Raw genomic sequence first — 10,969 nt, forward strand, 5'->3', positions numbered from 1 at the left:
AATCCTATGCTTACCAAAGGGGAAGGGGAGGGAGGGATAAATTAGTTTGGGATTAGCAGATACATACTACTATATATAAAATAGATAAAACAACAAGAACCTACTATATAGCACAAGGAACTGTATTCAATAACTTATAATAACCTATAAAGGAAAAGAATCTGAAAAGGTATATATATATTTATGTATATGTATAACTGAATCACTGTGCTGTACACCCGAAACTAACACAGCATTGTAAATCAACTATACTTCAATAAAAAAAAGAACATAGCTTCTGGAGTTACGACCACCTGGGTCCAAAGCCACATCCTAATCTTGCATATTAGGGTATTTATTTAACCTCTCCAAGCCTCAGTTTCTTCACCTGTAAAATAGAGACAAAATCGCCTACGTCATGGGCTGAGACAAATAATGACAATGAGACAATAATGACAATGACAGATATTTAGAGGGCACTATATGAGCCAGGCACTTCTGTGTGGCTCACATGTATCACTTCATTTCATCCTCATGACAGCTCAGTGAGGCAAGTGCCGTTATTATGCCTATTTTATGGATGAGGAACCAGAGGCCCAGAAAGTTTAAGTGACTTTCTCTGTGTCAGTGGCTGAATTGGAGTTCAAATTCAGGCAAGTCTGGATCTAGAGACATTTTCTCAATCACCTCGGTGTTCTGTGTGTACCAAGTGCTTGGAACAGTATCCAGCAAGTAATAAGTGTTTGGAAAATTATTTCCACCCTCCATCCAGTCCAGCAAGCTGTCTACCCAGGAGGAGGCCTGTTTTCCTCATCCATCCTCACCCTACATCTGTCAAGTCCTGTCAGCTATACCTTAAAATGCTATGTGTTTTCCCAGAGTTTACTTATTATTCTTTTTTTAAATTTATTTTATTGAAGTATAGTTGGTTTACAATTGTTGTGTTAGTTTCTGCTGTACAGCAAAGTGATTCAGATATATATATATCCTTTTTCTTATTTAATTCTTATTCTATATTCTTAGTTCATTGTTCAAGACGTCTTGATATTTGAGAAGTCAACTACCAGAGTACCAGGTATGAATGGAAAGGCCCAGATGCCTGCATAGTTTGAGGTTTTCCTTCCAAACCTCCATTCTGTTTGCTTTCTTAGAACCTTGCTGCATTGCTAGGAAAACAAACCTGGGCCTGCCTGCTGGAGGATGAGAGATGCTATGGAGCAAAGATGAGCCATCCCAGCTGAGGTCACCCTGACCAATCGGTGCCCAGCCAAACCAGGAGCTGACCACAGACCCAAGACCAGAGGAGCCGCCTAGCTGAGCCCAGACCAAACTGCTGACCTCAAGAAAGGCAAGCTAAATAAATGGTTTTTGTTTTCGACCACTAAATTTTGGAATAGTCTGTTATGCAGGAAAAGCTAACTGGTATACTTAGATATTGTATTAGTTGGCACAGGCTGCCATAACAAGATGCTGCAGGGGCTTCCCTGGTGGTGCAGTGGTTGAGAGTCCACCTGCCGATGCAAGGGACACGGGTTCGTGACCCGGTCTGGGAGGATCCCACATGCCGCGGAGCAGCTGGGCCCGTGGAGCCATGGTCACTGAGCCTGCGCATCCGGAGCCTGTGCTCCGCAACGGGAGAGGCCACAACAGTGAGAGGCCCGCGTACCCCCCCCCCAAAAAAAAAGATGCTGCACACCAGGTGACTTGAATAACAGAAATTTATTTTCTCATAGTTCTAGAGGCTAGAGGTCCAAGATCAAGGTGCCAGCAGAGTTAGTTTCTGGTGAGACCTCTCTTTCTGGTTTACAGATGGCACTTTCTTGCTGTGTCCTCATGTGACCTTTTCTCTGTGTGAGCCTAGAAAGAGAGATCTCTGGTGTCTCTTCCTCTTTCTATAAGGATATCAGTCCCATCAGATTAGGGCCCCGAACTTATAACCTCATTTGATCTTAATTACCTCCGTAGAGTCCCTGCCTCCATATACAATAGCATTGGGGATTAGGGCTTCAACATATGAATTTGGGGGCGCACAATTCAGTTCATAGCAGGTAACAACCATCGAGTGGAAGTAGAAGCCATAAGAGCTGCTAAGATCACCTGAAAGGAATGCGAGGGCAGAGGAGATCCATGAACCAAGGACAGACTCAGGGTCCCCACAGCCTTCCTGGGGCCAGTGGCGGATGAGAAGCCCGGAGACAGAGAGGGGAAGGCAGAGGAAGTACAAGGAGAACCAAGGGAGTGATAAGGAGGCACAGAAGTCAAGCCATCCACAGTTTCACAAAGGAGGACATGATTAACAAAGTCAAGGGCAGGAGGCAGAGGTCAGGGACTGAGACGTGCCCACTGGTCTTAGCCAGGTCCTTGGTGACCCCGACAAATGTCAGAACTACGGTAGAGCCAGAAGCCACGTCCCTGAGGAACAGAAGGGAGATAAGGAAAGGAACAAGCTGATAAAGGGTGCTTCTGAGAAGTTTGCATGAGAAGGGACGAGAAATCAAGAAGATAGAATCAAGAAGAGATTTTTTTAGGACAGGAGAGACAGGAGTCTCTTTATAGGTTGAGAGGAATGAGCTAGAAACAGGGAGAGGTTCATGATGATGGAACAAAGTTTGGAGGAGGCAGAGAGGGAGATGACAATAACTGGCCTTTGTCAGCATTTGTCTGTGCCAAGCTCTCTGTGTGGCCTATCTCGTTTAATCCTTCATTAACTCTGTGAGGTAAAGGCAAGCATCAATCCCATTTCACTGATGAGGAACTGAGGCACTGAGGAGATTAAGAAATCTGCTCAAGATCACATAGCCAGTAAGGGATGTATATGGGATTGGAACCCTGGCAGCCTGACTCCATCGGCTGGGGGATTTGACCTGGATTTTGGCCTGCTTCTAAAATTAACAGGAAAGCAGTGGGGTGGCAGTAGCAGAATTGGTAGGGAGCGAGAATTTGATGGAAATCATGTGATCCCAGTGGCTTCCATTTTTTTTCCAGTAGTAGGAGACAAGAAGCTAAGCATTAGACTTGGGGTCGGAAGGGAACACGGGGAGAGTGACGAAGACCCAGAATAGTAAGTGGTTTAGACCCAGGACTGCTACATGTGCTGGCAGATGGCACCGAGATGGGAGTCTGAGTCCATAGCAGTGCCAGTGCTGTGGTGGTGGCCTTTTCCCAGCAGTGCTCAGGAGCCAGGAGCAGGCAGGTGGGGCACCCTGGCACCTGCTCCGGGCTGGAAGGCTTGCCAAGGGGTGTGTCACCAAAGGATGGGAAAAAGGGCAATGGGTACTGGCGAGCATCCGTTGTTCCTGACCTCGCTGTATTTGAAGGTACAGATGGTCTGAGCCCCATCCCACAGAAGTTACACCTGAATCTCTGAGCAGGGGTCTGGCCTGCTGTGTGTTCATGGTCCCCAGTGAGGATCTGATTCCAGTCTAGCCTGGAGTTCAAGCAAGTCCGAGAAGGTAGGAAGGAAGAGGGGCTGATAGGGTATAAAAAGTAGAGGGAGGGAGCGAGGGGTTTCGGGGCAGGGTGCCAAGGAAGGTGAAAACGGAGGTGTGAGTGCTGGCAGGGGGGGGAGGGTGCCTCAGGGGCTGCACTGTCCTGCTGGGAGGGGTTGAGGGGCGGGGGGGATTTTCACACCCTCATCCACACCCATATTCGTGCTGGCCAAAACTGAACGGAAGTGTCTCAGAACTTTCCCTTTGTCCTTAGAATAGAGACCTCTGAGGGGCTAAAATAGGGGAGGCCTCAGGAGCTGCCTAAATGGAATTTTCTCTCCATGTGACCCCAGCACAGCCAAGAAGACCCACACAGGGGTGCCATCAGGAGTGGGTCATCTGTAGGATGTGAAGTGTCTTCCATGGCTGAGGGACTCTTCAGGGAAAGGAATCTTGGGGAATGGGCTAGGATGACCAGAAATGGGGGAAATGTGTGTTAATTTTATCCAGCCCATGTTTATTGAGCTCCTAATATGTGCCAGGCGCTATCTGAACAAGACAGGTAATGTGATCTTGTGTGGCATCTCCCACAGCACATTCTCCAGGATGGTAACAGTGTCCGGTTTGTAAAAAGCGGTGGGGTTCCCAGGTGCAAATAAGTTTGGGAAACACTGGGTTAGAGAGAGTTAAACAGATTTAACTCACTGCAGGACTTTTCAGAGCCTTTAATCTGTCAATATACTCCGAGACATTCCACAAAGTGGAGCTGAATCTAGAGTACTTCCCTGGCATGCTTAACCACAGGTTTCTCTCATTCCTGGCAGACCTACGGGAACAAATGATCCACGGAATACGCTTTGAGAAGTGTAACGTGGTAGCAAAGTTCAGCTTTGAAGTCACAAGACCCGGCTTGCTCCTCCATGTGGCCTTAGGCAAGTTGCTTAAGTCCATTTTCATTGTGTCCATTTTCCCATCTGCAAACAAGAGCTCAATCATAACGTCTCCCTTGTGCAGCTGTTGTCAGGGTTAACTAATGCCTGTGAAGCCTTGAGTGTTGTGCCTGGCACCCAGAAGCCACTCACTGAAGGACACCAGCCTGGTTTGAGAGATCTTTATGTCTGCTCTAAAATTCTATAACTCGTTGGCCCAAAAATCCCAAACGGGGGGCCAGGGGTCAGAGCTTCTGTGGACACAAGACTCAAATGCCTGTCGAAGCCTGTGACTGGACCAGGAAAAGAGCAGTCATGGGGGATGGGGGGGGGAGGGAAGGAGTGGAGGACAGGGGAGGGGAGGTACTTCTGCTTCCATTCCCATCAGCAAGAGGAGGCACTAGGAATCTGCGGTTGGCTTCTTGGAGAGGGTGGTGACAGGGAGGGGAAGACCCACCAGCCACCCCTGCCCCTCAAGGCCCCAGGATTGCAAGATGGTCCGAGTAGGCCGGGCAGGTGCGGAGCAGCTGCAGGACTTGGCCCGGGGCCCAACCTTGTCCTTCCCGGAGGTGGCCGCTGGCAGGAAGAGGTTACCAGAAAAGCTCAGCAGCCGCCGTCTCAGGCTGACGTCAGCGTCTTGGGAGGACTTCGGGTTTGGGGGATTTCTAGCCCCAAGGGTGTCTGGGAAAAGGATGCTTCCTCTCCCAAGGGCTCTGTACCATTTCTTTAGGGCCTGAGAGAAGTGGGAAAAGGTGGTGGTGCCTAGGAGGAAGGGAGTTTGAACTGGGAGACAGTGACTAAGGACCAGGTCCCCACCCTGGGACCAGGGGCACCGCTCTGGCACTGCACTCCCATCTGGCCCCTAGAAACCAGCCCCCATGGCTTTCCCCACACAGGAAATATCCTTCTGTATGCTTGACTGTCTACCTTCACAGTTAGTATGTTTCCTTTCATTCTCTGAACCCAGGGCTTGGGGGGAGGGGAGAAGATGGCTGCCCACAGACACCTGCGAGGTACTGTGATCCCCATTTTACAAGACGCAGAGGTCAAGCATCCTGCCCAAGGTCAACCGCTGCCCTGGAACTTGAACCCACATTCATTCACTGCCAAGGCCTTCTCTAATTAGGAGGGAAGTGCAGGATCCCCAATTTAAACTTCTGGTTTATTGGGGGGAAAACCGCCATACGTATAAATCAGTAGAACACCTCTGATGGAAGGAATCCTAAACCTGCTTTTTGTCTTCCTTAAGGGAAAAGAATGGCAGAGCCCCAGTGTGCAAAGCTTTGTTGGCTGCCTCTGATGAGGACCTAATTGTTTTTCCAGAAGGGCATCCCACCACCACCATACAACTCAGACAGCTCCGCCCTCCCCCAGCTTCTGGGCTGCCCCCCCCCCGCCGCCCCGCTCTCCCCTAGTCTCCTTTTCTAGCCAGGGTGGGACCTCCAGGGCTCATGGCCTTGGGCCCAAGGCTCGCCTTGCCTCGCCTCCTTTCCTGGCAGCTGCTAGATATCGCTGCAGTTTTGGCCTAGTAAAACCTTTTTTTGCCTCCCCAAGGGAGAGTTTTGATTGGCTTCAGCTGGGATGACCTAACCCTCTCTAGAATTGGGGGATGTTCCCATTTTCCATGGCTCCACCTTCATCCAAGGAGTTCCCTTCTGGGCATCTTTTCTCTGAAGGCCACCCCACCCCAACCTGTCTGAGCTTTGGAATCCCCCAGACTCCCTTGGGAAGGCCAGTGTGTGCCCAAGAGTCTTGTTCTCTTTCCACAGCAGTGTTCCTGGGCAATCTTGGCTGCCCCCCAGCTTTGGCCAACCCCTCCTGCATGTTCCCTCCACCCTCAGATTCTGCCCCTCCCCTCCACGGGCCTCTGCACCAAGATTCACAGGACACTGCATTATTTAAAATAATCACATCACTCTTTATCAGCTTTTCTTTTACCTTATCTCACTTAATCTTCATAATAATCCCATGATATAAAGATTGTTATCCCCAGTTGACAGATGAAGAAACAAGAGTCTTAGAGAGTTGATGTAACCTGCTCACGATGAGCAGCTCCTATGGATGGAGTCTGGATCCAGACCCAGGTGTGTCTGGCTCCAAAGCCACCACATGGTATTTGCTGCATTGAGAAATGCTGCTGGCTGCACCCACGTGTGTGATCCTGCCAGCCACAGTGCTGGCTCTCCCGGAAGGATCAACAACAAATCCCATTAGCTCTACCTTCCAAATATCTCCGGAATCTGACCACTTCTACTGCAGCCCCTTGACTGAGCCAGCACTGTCTTCCAACTGGATTTACTGAAAGAGTCTAGGAGGTCTCCTGCTTCTGCCCTCTCTCCACACAGCAGCTTGAGTGGTCCATTAAAACAGCCCACCTGATCCTCGCTCTACTGTGCTCAGAGCCCTCTGTGGCTCCCATCTCACCCAGAGTTAAAGCCAAAGTCCCTACATTGGCCCAAGAGGCCCTCCACACCCGCAATCCTATTGTCCTCCCTCCCACCTCCCACTGTGATCTCTGATTTCACTTCTTACTGTTCTCCCACTCTGACCCAGTTACACTGGTCTCCTTGCTCTTCCTTGAAAACACACAGCAAGCTGCTGCCTCAGGGTCTTTGCACTTGCTGTCCCTGCTGTCTGAAAGGCTCTTCCCCCAATAGCTTCATGACTCAGTCCCTTATCTCCTTCAGGTTTTGCTCAAATGTCACCTTTTCAGTGAGTCTTTCCCTGTTCCCTTGATTCCTTCCATCCTGCTCCCAAACCCTCTCCACTCCCTGCTTTTTTGCCTCCCCAGAGTACTATCACCGAGTGATAGTATTTTACTCTTTTATTAGGTAATCGTCTCCTCCCGCTGGTAGAATGCAAGCTTCATGAGGATAAAGATTTTTCTGTGTGTTTTTGGGGTTTTTTTGCCTTTTTCACTGCTATATTTCTAGAGTCTATAATAGTACTTTGCACATAGCAGATGCTCAATAAATCTTTGTGGGAGGGAGGAAGGAAGATGTTGGTCAGCTAATTTCAGATGGTGCCAAACAGAAGGGAGCGAGTGTGTGGGCAGGCCTGTGAGCATCCTGGCCAGGCCATGGGAAAGCTGAAGTTTTGGGCCCCTTCCAGACAGAAGTGGCCTTTGACCTCTTATGCCTCTTCTGTGGCTTCAGGACCAAGTGTTGACTTGAGTCTCTGGAGAAGCCAGTCTGGGTGGGTTCCTGGGAGGCAGACTCTGAGCTGAGTGGAGAGTGGAGGAGGGCTGTGCGAGGTCTCTTAGGAGCAACACTGAGGAAAGGAGGGCAGGGGCAGGGGTGGACGTCAAGCTGCAGTTTAGGCCCAAGGACAACCTCGGCTGAGCCCACGGAGCGCTTTGGAGCTGAAGCGGCCCCTCAGAAGTGCCCACACGGGGCTGAACTGCGGGCCTTGACATCCCGGCCTCAAGCCTCACTGGCTGGGAGCCGGCCCTTGGGTGTGGTGCAGTGAGGCACCCTCCCACAGCTGGGGTAGCAAGTCCTTTTTCAGGGGTTCTCGGCCACACTACCACAAGACCCTCGGTGGGTCTGCCTTATCCAGTGACAGCCTGATCCACCCGTGGGGTCCCTGAGACCCAGGAAGGGAGGAACTGGATCCTGGGGTTACCCAGGTCAGGTTCAACACACTTGTTCAGAGATGACCAGCTCCCAGTGAGAGAACCAAGACAAAGCCTGACTAATTTAGAGTCATACAAATGGCGCTTTTTAAATTAAAAAAAAAGGGGTGGGGGGACCATGAATGTGCAGGACTGAAATCAGGATGAACTGTTGAGCATTTTGCTGACCTTCCCTCCTCCAGCATCTCCTCCCATGTCTCTTTGGCATCTGCAGGTCTCTCCCCCTTGGCACACGGAACGATGGGTGTCCGATGTCGCTGTGAGAACCAGAAAGTAAGGGATCTCACGCTCATTAGCACGAAAACAGAGGTACCCTTTTTCTTCTCTGGAGAAAGGGTTGTACGGGTCAGCGGGGCACTGGCCCAGGAACTTGTGGTTCCTGCAAAAGCGGTCAATGAAGATGGGAACATTCCCTTATCAGAGCAAACGTCTGTCAACATCTGCATGGAGAAAAGACTTGAGCTATTAGTATATCCCTCCAGAGGAAAGCATAGAAAACAAGAGATTATATATAGGAAATCTTCTGACGTGGTAGGTGGGCTCCAGCCTCTGTGGTCGCCAATCTCCTTACCACAGATATGTTCTACAGGAGAGAGCCAGGTGGCCAGGAAGAGCCAGATAGGAGACAGGATAGGGTTTGGTTAAGAGCTGGTATCAGATTGTCTAGGTTTTGAATATTGGCTCCATCACTTACCAGAAGTGATATCTTTATAGTATAGACTGAATCGCTGAAGTCCCCAAAGTTCCTCCCAAAATATTTGAAGTCCTGACCCCCAGTACCTCAGAATGTGGCCTTATTTGTAAATAGAGTCTTCATAGAGATAATCAAGTTAAAATGAGCTCGTTAGAGTGGGCCCTACTCTGACTGCTGTCCTTAAAAAAGGGAAAATTTGGAGACACAGACACACACATGGAGAATGGCATGTAAAGATGAAGGGAGAGATTGGGGCAAGGTATATCTACAAGCTGAAGAATGCCAAAGGTTGCCGGCAACCACAAGACGCAAGGAGAAAGGCATGCATGGAATAGATTCTTCCTCCTGGTCCCTAGAACCAACCCTTCTGATGCTGTGACTTTGGACTTCTAGCCTCCAGAACTGTGAGGCAATAAATTTCTGTTGTTTTAGGCACCCAGTTTGCAGCACTTTGTTATTGCAGCCCTAGCAAACTAATACACTGGTAAGTTTCTTAAGTTCACTGAGCCTCTGTTTTCTCATCTGTAAAATGGGGGCGATATTATTTACTTCACAGAATTGTGTCAGTTACATGAAATTAAACCATGTCTGTAGTAATTTCAGGCACAGAGTATGTGCTTTCTCAGGTCAGTGGTGGTGGCTCTTAGAGGTTGGAGAAGGACATAGCAGACGTCTTTTCCATCCTGCACGCACTTTAATTCTGTGATCCACAGATGCAGTTTGACGAGTTCCTGCACCTCAATCCCCACCCATCTGTTTCTCATCACTGTTGTCCCAGATGAAGAGAACCATCCAACAGCAGTTCTGTATTCTGAGGGCTGTCAGTTAAAGTTACAGCTGTTCAGTGGTCCATGCGGAGGGAAGGATGGGGAGGGCTGTCTTTAGAGCCTGCAGCAGCCTTCCTGGAGCCTGTGTTAACCCTGACCCTGAATCCCTGCCTAGTAGCTTTTTTTTTTTTTTTTTTTTTGCGGTACGCAGGCCTCTCACTGTTGTGGCCTCTTCCGTTGTGGAGCACAGGCTCCGGACGCGCAGGCTCAGCGGCCATGGCTCACAGGCCCAGCCGCTCCACGGCACGTGGGATCCTCCTGGACCGGGGCAAAAACCCGCGTCCCCTGCATCGGCAGGCGGACTCTCAACCACTGCGCCACCAGGGAAGCCCCCTGCCTAGTAGCTTTTAAACACAGATGTGGAGGAAGAAGAGGATGCTGCGTCAGCCCTTCCGGATATTTAAAACAATTTTCAGTCAAAGACACAGCGTCATTATCATCAGCAACAGACACCTAAATCCTATGCCTCATCCTCAACTACCCCAGCATGGAGCTCCAAGGAGTGATTCTGAACATCCTGGTGTGCTTCAGAGAAAAGGAAGGCATGAAGATCAAGCATCGTGCACTTCTGAAGTCAAAGGTGAACAATACTGTTGTCAATTAGATGTGTACTATTTACTGTAGACAACCTACTGTGCCTTGGTATGTTATAAAAGTTGTGTGTGCGTTTTAATATGCGATATGTACACTTAAAAGTTCATTGAAGCCCCTTATATAATCAATGTGATACGTATATTTTGTAGGGCTTGGAAATTAATTTTACTTCTTTGAATGATTGGGGAGATTTACAGTTACTATGGCATTGGTCTTATGGTATATGCTTCGCTGTATCTATGATTCATTTGTTCAAGAACTTCCAATTGTAACTATTCCTTTGGGAAGATTTTCTACTTCCCCTTGACACCCTAGAGTTCATCTTTTTTTCCCTCTTTGCTTCTACAGTTTCTGTTGTTAATTTTGTGTTTTAACAAAAACATCCACCACAATAAAAGCTTTTATTGGGGAGTGCGGTGGGGTGAGGAGATTGTAAGAGGGAGGTATGCTTATTTTCTAAATTTTGGAAAAGACAGCAGAGTATGAAAAAGAAAATAAAACCTCCCAGAATCAACACCTCTTAGAGTATTTCTTTCTTGTCTTTTTTCTACATCTGAGCATGAGTAAGTAGCACACGTGTAAGAGAAACAGGTGGGACTAGAGTGCTGTGCTGTGGCAAAACTGGGACATGCCTAGGCTTGTGTAGGGAAATGGTGAGGCAGCCTGCCAGGAGCTGATGCTGCAGAGGGAGTGAGGAACCTTCTGGGGGAGAGTAAATCCCAGAGGGAAGCCCATCAGGCAGTGAGAGAGCTTTGTTATTGGAAAGGGGATGCACCTAAGCTCAGAACCTGTGGAATCCAGTCTGAGGTGTGTGTGTGTGTGTGTGTGTGTGTGTGTGTGTGTGTGTGTGTGTGTGTGTGTGTGTGTGTGTGTGTGTGTGTGTG

Source organism: Lipotes vexillifer, unplaced genomic scaffold, assembly GCF_000442215.2.
Source record: "Lipotes vexillifer unplaced genomic scaffold, Lipotes_vexillifer_v1.1 scaffold1829, whole genome shotgun sequence".
NCBI classification, from domain to species: domain Eukaryota; kingdom Metazoa; phylum Chordata; class Mammalia; order Artiodactyla; family Lipotidae; genus Lipotes; species Lipotes vexillifer.